This window comes from Phocoena sinus, chromosome 2 (genome assembly GCF_008692025.1).
Source record: "Phocoena sinus isolate mPhoSin1 chromosome 2, mPhoSin1.pri, whole genome shotgun sequence".
In the NCBI taxonomy this organism is placed as follows: Eukaryota; Metazoa; Chordata; class Mammalia; order Artiodactyla; family Phocoenidae; genus Phocoena; species Phocoena sinus.
This window is the reverse complement of record NC_045764.1, coordinates 45,386,234-45,407,182: the sequence shown is the minus strand read 5'-3', so window position 1 is coordinate 45,407,182 and position 20,949 is coordinate 45,386,234. Positions and strand designations below refer to the sequence as shown.

Genomic DNA, 20,949 nt, shown 5'->3' with positions numbered 1-20,949 from the left:
CCTTTCTTTGGAAACCAAGTATTTAATTGTCTTATTAATAATAATCCTATGTAGCAAATTATTTAAAATACCTAAGCATATATTTAATACAAGCTGATTAGCTAGAAATATGCACAGGTACTAAGTTGCTAAAAGTTACACTTTTATGGATATTATGCTTTCTACAAGTGAGAATTTCTATGACCAGGATGAACATATGCTAATAGTTGCTTTTAAAAAGTTAAAATTAGGGCTTCCCGGGTGGCGCAGTGATTGAGAGTCCGCCTGCCAATGCAGGAGACACGGGTTCGTGCCCCGGTCCGGGAGGATCCCACATGCCGCAGAGCGGCTGGGCCCGTGAGCCATGGCTGCTGAACCTGCGCGTCCAGAGCCTGTGCTCCGCGACGGGAGAGGCCACAACAGTGAGAGGCCCGCGTACCGCAAAAAAAAAAAAAAAAAAATTAAAGAAAAAAAAAAAAAGTTAAAATTATTAGAGACATGGAGGGTAAATCTTAAAAGCTTTAATCCCCTGTTCATCTGATGGGTTAAGCAGACCCAAATTTACCGCTTTCAGGTGAAGCTTGACCTGGCTCAAGGGTTCTCGCTTATCACCAACACGTCTGGTGATGTGAATTCCATCCATCTAGCTAAGTGCTTAGACCTTCTTCCAAAGTAAGCCAGATCAGGAATGCATTTCACACTGTACATCATTGCTGTGGCTCCCTGTGGAATCACTTTTCTAGAATGTGCTCTACTGTGTTTCTACTGGTGATAGTGAAGAGCATCTTAGGATCAGCCCTGAGAAGTGGGTTGTTGAATTTACACTGAAAATGTTAGTCAGGGTCATTGTTTTTAAAATTACAGTGATCAAGCTAGAAGTTGTCCATCATCTCAGGAATGCTAATCTAGACTTTCCCACAGCAGTCAGTCTGTTTGCATCCTCTGGATTCCATAAGTAACTCAAGTGAATTTGTTTTCCTCTCTAATTTGACTGTGAGAACGCTCAGGGTGACCTATCTCTGTCAAATGTTCAGAAATGCTTTGTCATATGTTGTATAATAGAGTTATATTTTTCTAACTTACTGTCCTAAGTCTGAGATGAAACGAAAGGAATTTTCAAGGCCAGGGTATTAAGATAATAATTGATTTTTCCATGCAATAAAATGTACGTCCATCGACACATTTGTCTGCGTAACATCCACTGAGCAGCGACACCCAGGGCCAAATACCCAGGATGCTTACAGAGGCCAGGCTGGTGAGATCAATGTGTGACTGTGGCTACATTCAAGAAAATAGAGACTGTCAAAACCTGCAGAGCACATGCCCACCTAAAGGCATTCAGATTCTATTCTTGTTAACTTCTCTGCTGGCCAAAGCATGCAGGTGGCCAGCTGCCAGGTAGCCATTTGTGTCCCCTGATCAACAATGTGTCCGAGCTCTAAGATAAACACTGTGGATATAAGATAAATAAAATATGATAGCTTCTGCCCTCCAGGGATTCACATTTTGCTGTGGGAAAAGATATGTAAACAAATAAGCAGGACAGATTTTCATAGGGAAAAGTCTCTGACAGCAGCACCTGCAGGGCCCAGGGAGTAAAGTACAGCGTCAGGTGCAGGAGACCAGGTAGAAAATATATAAGAGAATTAGCAGGAGCGGTGACTCCACGCAGCCCCAAGGGCTGAGAAAGGAGATCCTGATGGGTGAAGCCTAGCTCACAGTACTGGGATGAACCCATACTCAACAGGCAAGAGAAGATCAGTTCAGGGAATGAAGCCAGACCTGCTCAGCAATATTTCCATAATTGTTCACTCAAGTAATCAGAAAATTTAAATATAGATACATAGAGAGAAATAATAACAACACTTTTGGTTGAAGACATTAACAAGTTTTGGACTTGAAGCCTCCAGTCTGTCTTTGTGACCTCCTGGGACATATAATTTGAATTAAGTTTTAATTCAGCCTCCAATTACTGGCTGTTATGATGACCTACAAAGAAAGTACAGAATCACTAATGAATGGATTGAAGAGTACTTAGGAAACACATGGGGCTTTATTACGTGCATAATAACACTATTTTCAAGCTGGCTTGGTATACAATTACCTGCTTTACTGATGTTTTAGGTACATCTATAGAATGACTATTGTTGCCACTTCCTGAAAAAATCTGGGCCCAAAATAGAGAATAAAACAGTAAGAAATTTGATCTCAAAACTAATTTCTTAGTTTCCAGTATACAGGCATTAATTCTTTTTTATTATTGGGAAATACCTAACTATACTAAAAAATTATACATTTTATAAAGGACTTATTCTTTTGAAAAATAGCTTTGCTTACTTTGAACTTACTATTAGGTTGATTTTAAAATGAAGAACGGGAAGGATAAAACCCTATCTGGTTCAGCACAAAATATATTTTAGATCATTTAAAAGGAAGAGAGTTTGGGGCTTCCCTGGTGGGGCAGTGGTTGAGAGTCCCCCTGCCGATGCAGGGGACGCGGGTTCGTGCCGCGGTCTGGGATGATCCCACATGTCGCTGAGCGGCTGGGTCCGTGAGCCATGGCCGCTGAGCTTGTGCGTCCGGAGCCTGTGCTCCGCAATGGAAGAGGCCACAACAGTGAGAGGCCCACGTACCGCAAAAAAAAAAAAAAAAAAAAAAGCAAGTGATCAATGAACAGTGTGGGGAAGCAAGCTGGAATTTAAATTGGCAAGGAAAAACTACTATGTCTCTCTGCCCATAGACCAATCTGTTTAGTTTTGGACACATTTCAAAATAAACTGCAGACATTCTTACACATTCCCCGCCATGTGTACTTTTAACTAGAGTTCTTTTTACTTTGACTAGAATTTTTTCTTTTGATATAAATCTTATATACATTCAAGTGTATAAGTATTGAGTACATTTCCTGAGGTTTTTTTTTTTTTTTTTTTTTTTTTTTTTTGCTGTACGTGAGCCTCTCACTGTTGTGGCCTCTCCCGCTCCGGACGCGCAGGCTCAGCGGCCATGGCTCATGGGCCCAGCTGCTCCGCGGCATGTGGGATCCTCGCGGACCGAGGCACGAACCCGTGTCCCCTGCAACGGCAGGCGAACTCTCAACCACTGCGCCACCAGGGAAGCCCATTTCCTGAGTTTTGATTAATAACTACATCTCTGCAACCAAGATATAGGACATCTCCTTCACCCTCCAAAATTACTTCATGTCCCTCCCCAGTCAGTACTTCCCTCTCCACACACACACATGCATACACAAACACATATGCTTACACATACACACACACACACAAACACACACAGACAGGCTGCCTTGGCTCTACCGTTTTGTTCATCACCAATTAGTTTTGCCTATTGTCTAGATACAGCAGTCCCCAACCTTGTTGGCACCAGGGACTGGTTTCGTGGAAGACAATTTTTCCACCGACGGGGGTGAGGGGGGATGGCGGTAATGCGGTAATGCGAGCAATGGGGAGTGATGGTGAGCGGCAGATGAAGCTTCGCTTACTCTCCCGCAGCTCACCTCCTGCTGTGTGGCTTGGTTCCTAACAGGCTGCGGACCAGTACCAGTCAGTGGCCCGGGGGTTGGGGACCCCCGGTCTACAACATCAAATAAATGAGATGATACATTTGTACTCTTTTGTGTAAAGGTCTTTTTTCACTTATAGTTTATGAGATTTCATCCACCCTGCCATGTGTTTCAGTAGTTAATCCTTTTGTTGCTGAGTAATATTCTATTGTACAAATACGTCACACATGTTTATCCATTCTATCAGTGGATATCTGACTGTCTCCAGATTGAGGCTTTTCTGAGAAAAGTTTCCATGAACTTGTTTGAAGAAGCCTTTCAGGGGACATATATGTTTCTTTATTAGGTTCTTAGTTCATAGGGATTAGATGTTGTTCCTTTCTATTTTATTCCCCAAATACCTACCGTAATGCTGAACAGAGAAGCGTACACACACACACACACACACACACACACTTAATTGCAAGACTAAAAGAAGAAAAGATGACTAGTTCTTTTGCTCCTCTATCCAAGGAAGGTCTTTTGTGAGCTAACAAGTATATAAACGTCAGATTTTTAATTTCTATAATTTTGTGAAAAATTTCAGTCTTAATCCTATAATGAATGGGTAAGCATACCCCCCCCGTTTTATTGAATATGATGATCCAGTATCATTGCTTAGTTAATAAATTTTATAAAAACACAGTTGACCTAATTGACAAGGATCCAAGAAGTCAACTAGCTGAAGCCATTAAAGTCAGACACCTGGCGCAAAATTTTAGGAACCTCAGGTTCAGAATGCTGGTCTCAGGTGCAATGCTAATGACACCCAGGCCCTCCTAAACTCAAAGTCGCATCATGCTTTTTTATATTTTTCTTTAAAGTGCTCTGATGGGCTGTTTGAAGCAGAAAGCTGCCCTGATGCCATCCAGCTGGGACATGGAGTTGGTGCAGGATTTCAGAAAGAGTTCTGAGTCTGGAGGGTGGGAGTCTAAGTTTTAAAAGCAAGTCTGATATGCTTTTAACATGCCACTTTGGGAAAGCCCCTCAGCAACTCCCAGCAGCTTCAGTTTTCCAGTAGTAAATGAGGGCAGGGGGCTGAATGATCATTAAACTATGATGGTGATTAATGAAGGCGATTTTAGAATGTTATCACAAATGAACTAACTATACTCCATCCTGTCTTCTCTTTTCAATTGCCTTGGGATTTTTGATTACAACTTTATCTCAGTTCTCCAGTAATTGTAATGTAAGAGTTACTTTTATTGAGTGATACTGTGTGCTCGACCCAGGTTGCCATGCAAATTGCTCTCCCGGTCCCATGATCATGTAGGCAATACATGCAGGAGTTTGAACCTAGTCCAGTCTGAACCTAAAATCTTTGCTCTTAAGCATTACCTTTGGGTAATGCTTCACATAGGCCTTTGGGGACAGCATGACTGTTTGGATAGTTAGCAGGTATGCATTAAGGATTACTATTGCTAACGGTAAACTACCTCCGCTACAGCCTTCTCAGCATCCTTTAAATGGCAATGATTGCTTCTGGCTCTGTAGCCGCAAAGTAGCTACATTTCCTCCTAAGTAAAGACTGGCTGGGTTCTGGCTCTTAATGGATAAGGCCACAGCTGCCTCCCACAGGAAAATACTGCTGACCTTACATTGGAACTTTCATCCTTCTTTACAGCTCTATGAAGACCTTCAGTAGGCAGCCCAATGTCTGTTGAATTTCGTCTCAGTTTGCAAGATTTCTTCCTCGCATTTTTGAAATGCAGTGTCAATTTTATCTGATGAACATTTACTACACATCTTAAATCAGGATAGGCATTGGGAATGCAAAGATGAGTAAAATAATATGCACATTCTTATTAAAGGATAATTTTCCCCAAATGGTAAAATTGTGACTCCTATACAGATGTCAAGTGAACATGTGTTCAGAGATTTTATTTAAACCCTTATTAATGAGAGGAACCTGCTAAAATGTTACCACCAGTTCAAAGAGGAAAATAAAACAAAATAATTTATATGGGTGTTGGTTTGCAAACTGGACCCCATACACGAAGGGCAGGGAGCGATGGAAGAATGAGGCAGACTACACCAGATCGCTAGCAGTTTTAATAAGCAAGAGAAGTTACACCGGAGGCTTGTCTTGGGAGGCTACAGAACCAGTATAGTATCTCCTTACCTGCCTGCCAGAATATTTAAAGTTTATATAGAGACCTTAATGGGACTCAGATAGTCTCAGCAACACCTTATTCTCTCAAGGCTACATCCTTGAAAATGTTTCCCACTGTGGGAAAGGTGGACAGAGCGTACACTCCAAAAACAGGGAAGGTATGAGGAGCCTCTCTTTGCCCAGGTCCAGCTCGAGGGTCAACTTGCAGTCACATCCACTCAATGACCTCCTCCAACAATGGAGTAAAAGAATATTGAAATGAATTTGCCAATGGATGCAAAACCACCTTTTCCAAAGGTAGAGAGGAGAGTGGTCCCTCTGCAAGACAGAATTAATTTGCATAACTATACAGAAGGATTATTTTGCATTGCTATGAATTATCTAAAAATAATCAAGTTATAAAGTAGTTTAAGGGCAATGAGAGGCTAAAATCAGATCTTCTGGAAGGATTTGCTCTAGGCAATGCATAACTTTCCATGGAAACACACCTTTTTCTATGCACCTTAATGAAAAAAGATAGTAACATTTATTGAGTACCTGTGAAATGCTCCCAGGAACTTTGGAAGAGATTAGTTAGCAGTACCTAATTTGATTAAAGCACAGCTTAGAGAAACGTTTAGAGCCCCTGCTAGTAAGTTGGAAAGGTGAGATTTATTTATATTATATCTGATGATTCTAAAGACTACTTTTTAATTTATAGACTACTGCCTCACAAGGAAATCAAGGTGTAATGGATGGGACAGTTGCATAAACAGTAATTATATGCTGTGTGTTACATTGGATATGTGTTTGCACAAGCAGGGGGCACAAAAAAAATCCAGTGTTACCTTTTCCCTTGTGTAGCTCTTTATGTCCCATAGATTTGGGAACTTACATTTTTCTAAAGACTTGCTTTATTTTAATTCAAATTACTTGTTAGTTTCACCTGACTTTCCAACTTTTTTTTTTGGAAGCCAACAATGAAATTTACAGCAAAAAAGGCCAAGATTTAAGAACATCATATGCTTAGATAAGTTTACCTATTTCATTTATTTACCCATCATCCTTGTCAGCTATAAATTTTCTTTTTTGATACTTGTTTCAACAAGGTACAAACATCCTTTTTCAGAATAATTTTTGAGCTTTTCTAATAACCTTTCTGTTTTAGGGTAATTTTAGATTAACAGAAAAATTGCAAAGATAGTACAGAGTTCCTGAACACCCTTCATCCTGGTTCCCTCATTGGTAATGTCATAAAACACCATGATACATTTGTCACAGTTAAAGAACTGACATTGGTATTTACTATCAGCTAAACACCAGAGTTTAAATTTCAACAATTTTTCCATTAATGGGCTGTTTCTGTTCCAGGATCTAGTCCAGGGTACCACACTACATTTAGCTGTCACCTCTCCCAGTCTCCTCTGATCTGTGACAGTTTCCTGGTTTTGACCTTGACGGCCTTGAGGAGTACTGGCCAGGTGTACTTAGAATGTCCTCCAATCTGGGTTGGTCTTTTTTTTTTTTTTTCTTTTGATTAGACTGGGGTCTAGCTGTTTTTGTTTGTTTTTTGTTTTTGGTGTTGTTTGTTTGTTTCTGGCACAAGTATCACCTAGGTGAAGTACCTTTATTGTCACATCTTATCAGGAGGTGTACAGTGTAGGGTGCATGATATCCAAATGACATCACTGGTGCTGTTAACCTTTATCGTACTGTAATTTCTCAGAACTTTTAAGAATAATTTTGGATCTTGTTTGAGGACTTCATCACTAGTATGAAAAGCACGAAGTTTAGGAGGTGGATATGGTTCTCTGCTACACGAGTCAACGACCTGACATGCTCTACTGTCAATATCCTTCTCCAAACGGTAAAGGACAAGAAAAATCACCAGCCCTATTAAGTGGTGCTGGGTTTATCCTTGCACAACCCAGAGCAGGAGGAACACAGGCTTCCAGTCATCTGCAAAGAAGCTCTGCTAAGTCATGCCTCATCCCTCCTATGGCAAGCCCTGTAAAGTGTGAGGGCATTTCTTACGCAAAGGCACAGCCCCATCACAATGACATAAAAGGCCTAGGTAAGTTTCAAAATTAAGGAGACCCAGCTGTGTCTCAGAGACTCAGCCTCCCCCAGTCCTTCTGGACTCATCCTGTGGTTTTTGATAGGTTTTATAGAAGTTTCTGTTGCCCTCTTTTCAAGAATAAAAGGATCACATCTCAGACAGACCCTCCTCCATGAATTCATATGGCAAAGGTATTTTCTAAAATACACGTACAATGGACTAAAAATAACCTCTTTCTTTTTAAGTCTTATCTTTTTTTCTTATATGGCTATACATAGGCAGTTTTCTTTATAGAGATGCCAGATTTTAAGGAAATAAATCTCTGCATGCATGGGTCTTTTCATATAAAACAGAGCTCTTTTATTTTTAGGTGAGTTTGAGAGGGGATAAGGAACAAAGAGAAGTAAACATATATTTTTATTTGCTTATTTTATGGGTGGGTTAAAATAGGCTATGCCTACTTCCACTTAGGACAAGTGCTAAAGGAGAGTGAATGCCCCATATTAAAGGAATACACTTGAATTAATAAAGTTTGGCATTAGCCTGCTGTCTCCTACTTCCACTTCTCACAGGCTGAAGCCCAGGGGAGGGAGAGGAACAAGGATTTGCAAATGACAAGGATTTGTTGTCAGGGATTACAATTTAACTATGGAACACAAATCTCCGTGGTATCTATAGATGGGCTTTTGTTGTGTTTGCTGTTTTAATTGGAGAGTAGGAAGACTTGTACATAGAACCATTTAACTAAATCTTAAAAAAAAAAATGTTTAGTGAGCCTACTAACTGGTTGAATTCCATTTCAGTTAGAGAGACTAACTGAGAAGGAATTGTCAAAGCACTCTTTCTCAGGACATTGTAAACTTTGAAATCAATTTTGTTCAACTGTATTAAATGTGTCATTATTAGAAATGGATACTACACTAGTATTTGTTGTAACTCTTACTTGAAAAAAATTGAGGTATGGTTGACCTGTAATACATACTATTAAGTATACCTATTAAGGTGTACAATTTAATAAGTTTTGATTTATTTATACATCCATAAAACCATCACCACAATCAAGGCAGTGAACATATCAATCACCCGCAAAAGTTTCCATGTGCCCCTTTGCAATCCCTTCCTTGCTTTCTATAACTATAGATTAATTTACATTTCTTAGAGTTTATGTAAATGGAGTCATACAGAATTTTTATCTGGCTTCTTTCACTCAGTATTATTACTGCAAGATTCATCCAGGTTGAAGTGTATACCAATGGCTAATTTATTATGGCTGAGTTGTTTCCATGGTATGGATACACTATACTTTGTTTATCTAATTATTTGGTGATGGACATTTGAGTTCTCTCCATCTTACAGCAATTACAAATAAAGCTGCTATGAATATTTGTGTACAAATATCTGAAAGAATGTAGGCTTTCTTTTCTCTTGAGCAAATAACTAGGAGTAGAATGAATGGCTCGTATGGTACCCGTATGTTTAATTTTTAAAGTAATTGCCAATTATTTTCCAAAGTGGATGTACCTTTTTACATTCCCAATGGCAGTATATGAGCACTCCAATTTCTCCAGCTACTTGCCAGCTCTTGGTATGGTTTTAAATTTTAGCCATTCCAGTAGGTATGCAGTGGCTTTAATTTGCATAGTCTTAATGATTTGTGATGTTTAGCATGTTTGCATGTACTAATTGGCCATTCATATATCTACCATAATAAAGTGTTTGAGAAATTTTTTTGCCCGCTTACAAAATTGTGTTGTTTGTTATTGTTGGGTTTTAAGAATTCTTTATGTACATGTATTCTGGATTCAAGTGCTTTATCAGATCTAGGCTTTACAAATATCCTCCCAGTCTGTGGCTTGTATTTTTATTCACCCAACAGAGCAGACATTTCAAAACTTTGATGAAGTCAATTAAAAAATCATTTACTGGGCTTCCCTGGTGGCACAGGGGTTGAGAGTCTGCCTGCCGATGCAGGGGACACGGGTTCGTGCCCCAGTCTGGGAAGATCCCACGTGCCGCGGAGCGGCTGGGCCCGTGAGCCATGGCTGCTGAGCCTGTGCTCCGCGACGGGAGAGGCCACAATAGTGAGAGGCCCATGTAACGCAAAAAAAAAAAAAAAATCATTTACTTATAATCATACTTTGATGTTGTATCTAAAAAAAAAGTATTTGCCTAATCCTAGGTCACAAAGACTTTCTCCTATATTTTCTTCTCGAGGTTTCATAGTTTTAGGTTTTACATTTAGATCCATGATGAATTTTGTCTCAGGTTTTTAGTATGTGTTATGGACCAAAATTATTTTTTTGTTTTTAATTTCACATACGTATATCCAATTTTTTCAGACTTTCCTTTCTCCACTGAATTGCTTTTGCAGCTTTGTCAAAAACCAATGCTGATCAACTATACTCCAATAAAAATTAAAAATTAAATAAAATAAATTAAAATAGGAAAAAATCAGTGGTGCATATATGTGTCCATATATCTATTTCTGGACTCTGTTCTGTTCCATTGATCTATTGATCAGCTTGTTTATCTTAATCTATTTGTTTATCTTGACACTAATACGGCAGTCTTGATTTCTGCAGCTTATAATGAGTTTTAAAGTCCCGTGGTGTTAGTGCTGCAAATTAGTTTTTCTTTTCCAAAGCTGTTTTAGATGTCTAGGTTCTTTGCATTTGCATATGAGTTTTAGAAGCAGCTTGTCCTTTTTTACAAAGAAGTTTGTGGAAATTTTGATTGGAATTGTGTTAATCTATAGAGCAATTGGGGGAGAGCAATAGCTTAGAAGTATTGAGTCTTCCAACACATAAATAAGAAAATATATCTCCATTTTTTTAGGCCTCCTTTAATTTCTCTCAACAAGGTTTTGTGGTTTTCGTGATACAGATATTATACATCTTTGGTTAGATTTATAACTCAGTAGTTCTTTTTTTTTTTTTTGCGGTAAGCAGGCCTCTCACTGTCGTAGCCTCTCCTGTTGCGGAGCACAGGCTCCGGACACACAGGCTCAGAGGCCATGGCTCATGGGCCTAGCTGCTCCGCGGCATGTGGGATCTTCCCGGACCGGGGCCCAAACCCGTGTCCCCTGCATCAGCAGGCGGGCTTTCAACCACTGCGCCAGCAGGGAAGCCCTAAATAGTTCATTTTTAAATAATTGTAGATGCTATTGTTTTACAAATTTCAATTTTTGATTGTTTGTTGTCAGTATATATATACATATATATATATACACACATTTTATATATATATATACATATATATACACACATTTTATATATATATATATATATATATATATATATACACACATATAGAGTCAATTAAATTTTCCACATAGATGATCATACCATCCAGGAATAAAAACTGTTTGTTTTTCTGTTTTCCTTTTAAATTGGCTAGATTTTATTTCTCTTCTGGTTTTGCTGCACTGGAAAGAGCCCCCTGTTCACTGTTGAATATAAGTGATAAGAGCAGTCATCTTTGCGTTTTCCCAGTCTTAGGGGAACAGCATTTAGTATTTCACCATTAAGTGTGATGTTAACTATAGAGTATCAGGTTGAAGATGTTCACTTTTGTTCCTGGTTTGCTGAAGTTTTCTTAAGCCAAGAATGGATTTTGAATTTTGTCAGATGCTTTTTCTGCATTTGTTGAGATTGTTCTGTTTTTTCTTTTTAAATTGGTTAACATGGCTATGTTAACCAACCAGTGCATTCCTGGGTAAACCCTCTTGGTCATGGTAGATTATCCTTTTTATATATTGTTAGATTCAATTTGCTAAACCTTGTTTAGAATTTTTGCATCACTGAGCATGAAGGATATTAATCGATTACCTTCCTTTCTTGTAATGCCTTTGTCTGGTTCTACTATCAGGGTAATGCTGACTTCATAGAATGTGTTGGGAAGCATTAGTTTTCTTTTGCTGCATACAAAATAAGTGCATGTTTCCTGGCTTAAAACAATACAGTTTATTAGCTCAGCATCCCATTGTGGGCTGGCTGCATACTCTGCTCAGCATATCATGAGCCTGGAAGCAAGATATGGCTGGACTGGGATCTTACCCAGAGGCTTGGGGGGAAACGTCCACTTCCAAGCCATTCTTGTTCATAGGATTCAGTTCCTTGCAGTTGTAGGACTGATGTCTCTGCTTCCTTGCTAGCTGTCAGGCCACTCTCATCTCCTAGAGTCTCCTCATATTCCTTGCCACACGCCCCGCTCTGTCTTCAAGCCAGCAACAGTGCATCAGATCCAATTTCTGTTTCAAGTCTTTCTCATTTCCTCCTCTGTGACTTGCCTGAGAAAAAGCTCTACTTCTAAAGACCTGCCCAGATAATCTCCCCACCTTAAAGTCAACTAATCTGGGATGTTAATTGCATTCTGTCACAGTAATACCTGGATTATTTTTTGGTTAAATGACTGAGAGAAGGTGTGTGTACACCAGGGACTGGAAATTTATAGGGCCACCTTGAAATTCTGCCTACTATAGACAGTTTGTGTTTATTTGTGCATTATTTCTTCCTTAAATATTTGCTAGAATGTACCAGTAAAGCCACTTGGGCTTGGAGTTTCCTTTGAAGAAAGGTTTTTAACTAAAATTTCAATTTTTCAAATAGTCAAATGATATATTTCTTCTTGCATGAGGTTTATTAGTTTGTGTCTTTCAAGAAATTTGTCTAGTTAATCTATATTGTTGGATTTATTGGCATAGTTATTTATAAATTTTCCTTGATATGCACTAACGTCTGTAGAATCAGTTGTGATAAAATCTGACCCATTTGTCTCTTCCCTCTCTTTTTCACATCAAGTCTGACTGGTTTATCAATATTATATGCTCTTGATCTTCTCAAATAATTTCAGTTTCATTTATTTTCTCTATTTTCTATTTCACTGAGTTCTATTTTTATCTTTATTATTTTTTTCCTACTTACTTTGAGTTTAATGTGGTCCCCCTTTTTTCCTAGATTCTTAAAGAAGAAACATAGGTCACTGACTTAAGAAAGTTGTTCTGTTTAACAGAATTGTTTAGTACTATAAATATCACCCTAATGATATTTTATGGTATTCAACAAATTCTACTATGCTGTGCTTTCATTTTCTTTTACCATTTAAAATGTTTCCTAATTATCCTTTTAATTGTTTCTTTGACACATGGATTACTTAGATGTGTGTTACTTAGTTTCCATATTTTAGGGGTTTTCAAGAGATCTTTCTGTGTCTGAATTCTAAATTTACCATAGAACACGCTTTGCATGATTTGAATCTTTTTTAATTAATTGAAACTTGTTTTCTGGCCCAAATTATATCTTTATAAATGTTCCATGTGTGGTTGAAAAGAATGTGTATTCTGATGTTTTGAAGTGGATTGTTCTACATGTGTAAAATAAGTCAAGTTTGTTGATAATTTTGTTCAACTTTTTTACATCCTTGTTGATTTTGTGCCTGCTTATTCTATCAATTATTGAGGAAGGCATATAAAAATCTCTGATTATATTTTTAATTTGTCTCTTTCTCTGCAATTTCAGTAGATTTTTACCTCGTGAATTTTATTTTATTTATGGATTTATTTTTTGTTTGCACCGCATGGCTTGCAGGATCTTAGTTCCCTGAACCCGGGCCCTCGGCAGTGAAAGGGCAGAGTCCTAACCACTGGAACGCCAGGGAATTCTCTGAATTTTAAAGCTTAGTTAGATACATAAACATTTCATATTTTTTGTCCTCTTGATTGACATTCTTATCATTACAAAGTTACCTTATTTATTGCTACTAATATTCTTTGAAATTTACTTTGTGGGATATTAATATACCCACTCACTTTTTTTTAGTGCATGTGTAGTTTATCTTTTCCATTATTTTATTTCTAAACTATTTGCATCCTTTATAAAGTTAACTTCTCTTAGACAGCATATAGGTGGATCTTGCTTTTTTATCCAATCTAACATTTTGCTTTTTAATTGGAACGTTTGAGCTATTTACATTTACTGTGATTATAGATATAATTAGACTTAAATCTATTATCTTGCTATTGGTTTTCTATTTGTCCCATCTGTTCATTGTTCCCTTTCTCTCTTTTTCTGCCTTCTTTGGGATTAATTGAATATATTGTGACTCTATTTTGTCTCCTTTTGAGTCATTAGCTGTACTATTTGTTTTGTTATTTCAGTCATCGCTTTAGGGTTTGTCTTGAACCTATCAACCACAGTCTACCTTCAAGTGATGTCACACCACTTTATATGTAGTGTAAAACCTATAATAACACACTTCCATTTCTGGCCTCCTGCCTTTTGTGCTATTTTTATACATTTTACTTAATAATAAAACTGAACAAAGGAAAAGGTAAGAAGGAAGAAGGGAGGGAGCCAGGGAAGGAGGGAGGAAGGAAGAAGGGAGGGGGAAAGGAGAGTGAGAGGGAAGGAGGGAGGGAGGGAGGGAAGGGAAAAGGAAAAAAGGAAGAACAGGGTGGGGAGAGAGAAAAAAAACAGAACTGTAATCACTTATCTATAATTACAAAACCCAAGAAGCTCTTCAAGCCAGAAGATTTTCACAATACATTTTATAGCACTATCTGACCTAATCTGAGTTGATTTGGTGGCAAAACCTGACCTGAAGTGACATGAGGCTAATTATGGCCTTTATCACTGTTAGTGCAATTATTCATACATCTTGCCACAGAAAGTTGTGTGGAAAGAGTTAACATGGCGGGCCTGAGACTGCTCTCCTTAGAAAGGCCTGCATGCAAGGTTCCCGCTTTCCTGGGAACTTGGATTCAGGGGGTTGCTTCCATTCCATCACATATGAGTGACTCACTGTGCTAAACCATTCATAGAAACCATGTGGTGTATGCCAAAAACCTGTCTTTTTCTTCCAGGAGTCTTGAATTTTGGTATGTACTAGGCTGAGGGTGTTTATGTGTCGAGTCCCCAGTAAAAACTCTAGTCACTGAATCTCTAATGAGCTTCTGTGGCAGACAACATTTCACATGTGTTGTCACAATTTGTAGCTGGAGAAATTAAGCACATCCTGTGTGTCTCTTCTGGGAGAAGATTCTTGGAGGCTTATGCCTGGTTTCCTCTGGACTTTGCCTCTTGAACCTTTTATCATTGCTGATTGATTGTGCTTTGTGCCCTTTTGTTGTAATAAATCATAGCCATGAGCACAACCATATGCTGAGTTCTGTGAATCTTAATAGCAAATAGCTAGTCCTAGAGGTGTTCTTGGGAACACCTGACATGAAAGTGAATCTGATTGATTATGGGGTGCTTCTCTAGAATTTGCTGGGATTGTTATGTAGCATATGCTATCTTGTCTGTATAATTTATCTAAAATCCCCAAATTCCAAATTCTGAATTCCAGTGTATGTGACCTGTGATTTTGGATAAAATGATTGTATAACCATGTCCACAAACACATATACAATAAAATATAAATAGTTTGCATATATAGTTGAGATAACCTACTGGTCCTTTCCAGGTAGAATAAACCATGATACCTTAAGCCGGGATGATGATGATAAAAGTGCTAGTGATGTAATAATAATAATAATAATAATAGCAACAACAACAGCTAATAGTTTTTAAGCTTTCATGCCCAAAGTCAGACACTGTTTACAACCTCCACAATAACTCAGCAAAGTACATATTATTATGATTCCTTGTTTTTTCTGTTGCAAATAAACTAAGGCTCAAAGAGGTTATAAAATGTGACCAACACCAAAAATTCACAAGGTTTGGAGACTGGATTTCAACCCAGGTTCGTCTGGCTGGGTGTCTGAGCCCTAATCGCAATGCCACAGGAAGCGACTAGGCACTCTGCAGAGTTCATTTCTTTATTTCCTTTCATTAGCTCTGTCTCCATCTCTCACAGACTCCCTTCTGGGATTTCCACTAGCCTGTGCCTCGAGCTCACTGACAGCATTACACACAGATCAATTGCTTTCCTCGGTGCTGCTCGTTGGCAGCAGAAAATGTGCTTTTGTGTTCCCTCACTGGGCTTTGTTACTTCACCAGGTAATCACCACCATATGTCACATACCCTTTCACACAAGTGACCTTATACTGTATTAAATAATTTCCTGAGTGCAGATAAAGGCAAAGTTGATCAAGCCCACTTAGAGGGAAAGAAATCAAGTCACATAACAGAGGAGAAAAGTAAGGGAATTAGAATGGAATCTAGAACTCAGGTCTTAAACAAGGCTAGGACTTGGCTGGCCAGAGGGATGGGTTTAAAATTGAGCTGCCTTCTGAATGCTGTGTACTTAATGTCCTGGGCTCATAGCTCTTTGGGAAGGTCATCTGTAGCTGGTGTGAAAAACATAACCATGGACTTATGGTGAAAGGCTCACAGAAGAGGAGACACTGAATTAAGAATCAAGAGATGTAGGTCCCGTCAGTGAAATTCTACTTCCTTTTGGTGTGACATGGGGCATGTCACGTAGCTTTACCACTGACAACAAAATAATGTTCTTCCAATTGACCTCTCAAGTCTCCTCCCACTCAAAAACTCTCTGATCATCCAAAATAAACTTTCTGGGAACTTTCTGGGTCAAAATAGGTCTCATAAGAGGCATCTGAAGGAAGAAAGGCTATTTTGTCAGTTGGATATTCTTCTTAAAGGACTATTATTAAAGTCAATATCTGGGGCAGGATTCCTAAGGGCCTCTCTATCCCCATGCTCTGAGACTTGTGTTTTCTTCAAATGTCCTCCAATCTTTATGAGGTTTCAGAGGGTCTGAGAGAACAGTGTCAGAGTCTTAATGTTCTAGGAGACAGCAAGTTTGGTCTTGATTGCATCACTTAGAAAACAACAGACAGGAAAAAAATCTGATTTCATTTTCTTTGGGGAATAAATTATTTTGTCCTTAGTAAGGACATTTTGATAAATATTTCAATATTTAAAACCGCATAAGGCTTTTTGTTTAATGGCTGCACCGGGGATTATCACCAAAGACACAGGAGGCAATAAATTACAGCTAAGAAAGCACTAGACTTGGAGAAAATGAGAGGGTTTGGATGCTCACAACATGGCTTATGAACTATGTGACATGAGGTGGTGACTTGCCACCCTGAGTGACCCCATGCTCAGGTGAAGTCAGGGTGGAAGGGCCAGCTCTGCCCATCTTGCCGAGTTGTTGAGATGGATGAAGTGGGGTGTTCCATGGGACCTAAGTGTGGGTGCAGCCCACAGAGTGGGTCCCAAGAGGTTCAATTCTAATGTCTAAGTGCTACTTGGAAAGACCTTGAGGACAGGAATTATCACTGTGCTCATTTTTCTGCCTACAAGGTTACCTGTTTCAGTTTGGACACTGTGATGGTTAGTTTAATGCTTCAATTTGACTGGCCATGGGATGCCCAGGTATCTGATTACACACTATTTCTGGGTATGTCTGTGAGGGTGTTTCCAGAAAAGATAAGCATTTGAATTGGTGAACTGAGTAAAGCAGATCACCCTCCCCAACATAGGAGAGCATCATTCAATCCTCTGAGATTCCGAATGGAACAAAAAGAGGAAGTTTGAATTCATTCATTGCCTGACTGTTGAGCTGGGATATTGATCTTCTCTTGCCCTCAGAACTCCTGCTTCTCAGGCCTTCAGGCCCAAACTGGAATCTATACCGTCAGCTCTCAGGTCTTCAAATTATACCACTGGCTTTCCTGGATCTCCAGCTTGTAGATTTAAGCCTCCATAATCACATAAGCCAATTCCTTATAATAACTCATATATATATATATATATCTATGTACATAAATTATATCTATCTATCTATCTATCTATCTATTCCTCTATGAGTTCTCTTTCTCTGGAGAACCCTGACTAATGCAGATGCTAAGCAGGAAGAAAAAGTCCAGAATAATCGATAGTCAGCCAAGTAATGATTCAAGGAATTATTAATAATGCTGATGTTAATAACAGCAACAGCAAGTTAAATGCATTGAATGCTTACAACATGCATCCTGGCTCTTAGTCCTTTGGATACATTAATGTTTTAAACTTATTACAGTAACATAGGAGGTAGGTTACTACCTCTGCTAGTGTCTGCATTGAACAGAGGAGGATATTGAAGTCCAAAGGGGTTGAACCCACAGCAGTAAGTGATAGAGCTACATTTCCAACTGAGGTCTGATTTTAGAGGCCATTTTGACAAACAAAGCAAGGAGCTAGACCCATAGCAAGAACACATATGGGAAGGAATCATACTCAGAAATAAGTAGGTAAAAACTTGATATTTAAAAATTTGAGAATTGAGAGAGTCTATCGTCTTACAAATTATCCTGATGTGAGGAAGCTAAATCCCAGGGCAAAGAGAATTTAGACAAAAAGGAGAATTGTACGGAGAACAAAATAGCAACCCTTCTCTTGGTCTTTCTGGTTAAGAGTTATTACCTTCTTGTTAAGGAGGGAATAAATATCTGTATCAGAACTTCACCATGGGGGGGACCTTCAAGATGGCGGGGAAGTAAGACATGGAGATCACCTTCCTCCCCACAGGTACATCAAAAATACATCTACATGTGGAACAACTCCTACAGAACACCCATTGATGCTGGCAGAAGACCTCAGACTTCCCAAAAGGTGGGAAACAGATGCTCTTAGGCAACCTACATGCAGAGGCAGGACAAGATCCAAAGCTGAACACCAGGAGCTGCGTGAACAAAGAAGAGAAAGTGAAATTTCTCCCAGCAGCCTCGGGAGCAGCACAATCAACACAATCAACTCCACAATCAGCTGGATGTACCTGCATCTGTGGAATACCTGAATGGACAATGAATCATCCCAAAATTGAGGCGGTGGACTTTCGGAGCAGCTGTAGACTTGGGGTTTGTTTCTGCATCTAATTTGTTTCTGGTTTTATGTTTATCTTAGTTTAGTATTTAGAGCTTATTATCATTGGTAGATTTGTTTATTGATTTGGTTGCTCTCTTCCTTTTCATATATATATATGTATATATATATATATATATATATATATATATATTTCCTTTTTCCCGTTTTGTGAGTGTGTGTGTGTATGCTTCTTTGTGTGATTTTGTCTGTAGAGCTTTGCTTTTACCATTTGTCCTAGGGTTCTGTCTATCTGGTTTTTTGGGTTTTTTTCAGTATAGTTTTTAGCACTTGTTATCATTGGTGGATTTGTTTATTGGTTTGGTTGCTCTCTTCTTTCTTTTTTTATTACTTTTTTATTTTTTAAATTTTAATAATATATATATATTTTCTTTTAATAACTATTTTATTTATTTTATTCTTTCTTTTTTTTTTCTCTCCCTTTTCTTCTGATCCTTGTGGCTGAGAGGGTCTTGGTGCTCTGGCTGGCTGTCAGGCCTGAGCTTCTAACATGGGAGAGCTGAGTTCAGGACATTGGTCCACACCAATGGAAATTGGTCCAGGACCAAATGGTGATATATCAAATGGCAAAAGGTATCCCAGAGATCTCCATCTCAATGCTAAGATCCAGCTCCACTCAATGACCAGCAAGCTACAGTGCTGGATACCCCATGCCAAGCACCTAGCAAGACAGGAACACAATCCTACCCATTGGCAGAGAGGCTGCCTAAAATCGTAATAAGTTCACAGACACCCCAAAGCACACCACGGGACGCAGTCCTGTGCACCAGAAAGACAAGCTCCAGCCTCATCCACCAGAACACAGGCACCAGTCCCGTCCACCAGGAAGCCTACACAACCCACTGAAACAACCTTACCCAATGGGGGCAGACACCAAGAATAATGTGAACTACGAACGTGCAGGCTGGGAAAAGGAGACCTCAAATGCAGTAAGTTAAGCAAAATGAGAAGACAGAGAAATACACAGCAGTTGAAGGAGCAAAGTAAAAACCCACCAGACCTAACAAATGAAGAGGAAATAGGCAGTCTACATGAAAAAGAATTCAGAGTAATAATAGTAAGATGATGCAAAATCTTGGAAATAGAATGGAGAAGATACAAGAAATGTTTAACAAGGACCTAGAAGAACTAACGAACAGGCAAACAATGATGAACCACAAAATAAATGAAATTAAAAATTCTCTACAAGGAAACAATAGCAGAATAACTGAGGCAGAAGAACGGACAAGTGACCTGGAAGATAAAAGAGTGGAAATAACTACCACAGAGCAGAATAAAGCAAAAAGAAGGAAAAGAATTGAGGACAGTCTCAGAGACCTCTGGGACAACATTAAATGCACCAACATTCGAATTATAGGGGTCCCAGAAGAAGAAGAGAAAAAGAAAGGGACTGAGAAAATATTTGAAGAGTTATACTTGAAAACTTTGCTAATATGGGAAAAGAAATAGTTAATGAAGTCCAGGAAGCACAGAGTCCCATTCAGTATAAATCCAGGGAGAAACACACCAAGACACACATTAATCAAACTATCAAAAATTAAATACAAAGAAAAAATATTAAAAGCAGCATGGATATAGCAACAAAAATCATACAAGGGAATTCCTATAAGGTTAACAGCTCATCTTGCAGCAGAAACTCTGCAAGCCAGAAGGGAGTGGCAGGACATATTTTAAGTGATGAAATGGAAAAACTTACAAACAAGATTACTCTACCCACCAAGGATCTCATTGAGATTAGACGGAGAAATTAAAACCTTCACAGACAAGCAAAAGCTAAGAGAATTCAGCACCACCAAACCAACTTTACAACATATGCTAAAGGAACTTCTCTAGACAGCAAACACAAGAGAAGGAAAAGACCTACAGTAACAAACCAAAATCAAGTAAGAAAATGGTAATAGGGAAATAAATATCGACAATTACCTTAAATGTAAATGGATTAAATGCTCCAACCAAAAGACATAGGAACCCTCTTGCATTGTTGGTGGGAATGTAAATTGATACAGCCACTATGGAGAACAGTATGGAGGTTCCTTCAAAAACTAAAAATAGAACTACCATATGACCCAGCAATCCCACTTCTGGGCATATACCCTGAGAAAACCATAATTCAAAAAGAGTTATGTACAACAATGTTCATTGCAACACTATTTACAATAGCCAGGACACGGAAGCAACCTAAATGTCCACTGACAGATGATTGGATAAAGAAGATGTAGCACCTATATACAATGGAATATTACTCAGCCATAAAAAGAAATGAAATTGAGTTATGAGGTGGTTGGACCTAGAGTCTGTCATACAGAGTGAAGTAAGTCAGAAAGAGAAAAACAAATACCATATGCTAACACATATATATGGAATCTAAAAGAAAAAAGGGTCCTGAAGAACCTAGGGGCAAGACAGTAATAAAGCGGCAGATGTAGAGAA

The 20,949-nt window shown here is 38.7% G+C and overlaps 1 protein-coding gene across 1 annotated transcript in view; it reads right to left on the bottom strand.

Annotated features, from left to right (window-relative positions):
- The window catches only part of MCTP2 (multiple C2 and transmembrane domain containing 2), a 299,372-nt gene that overhangs the window by 267,980 nt on the left and 10,443 nt on the right, over nt 1-20,949 (bottom strand).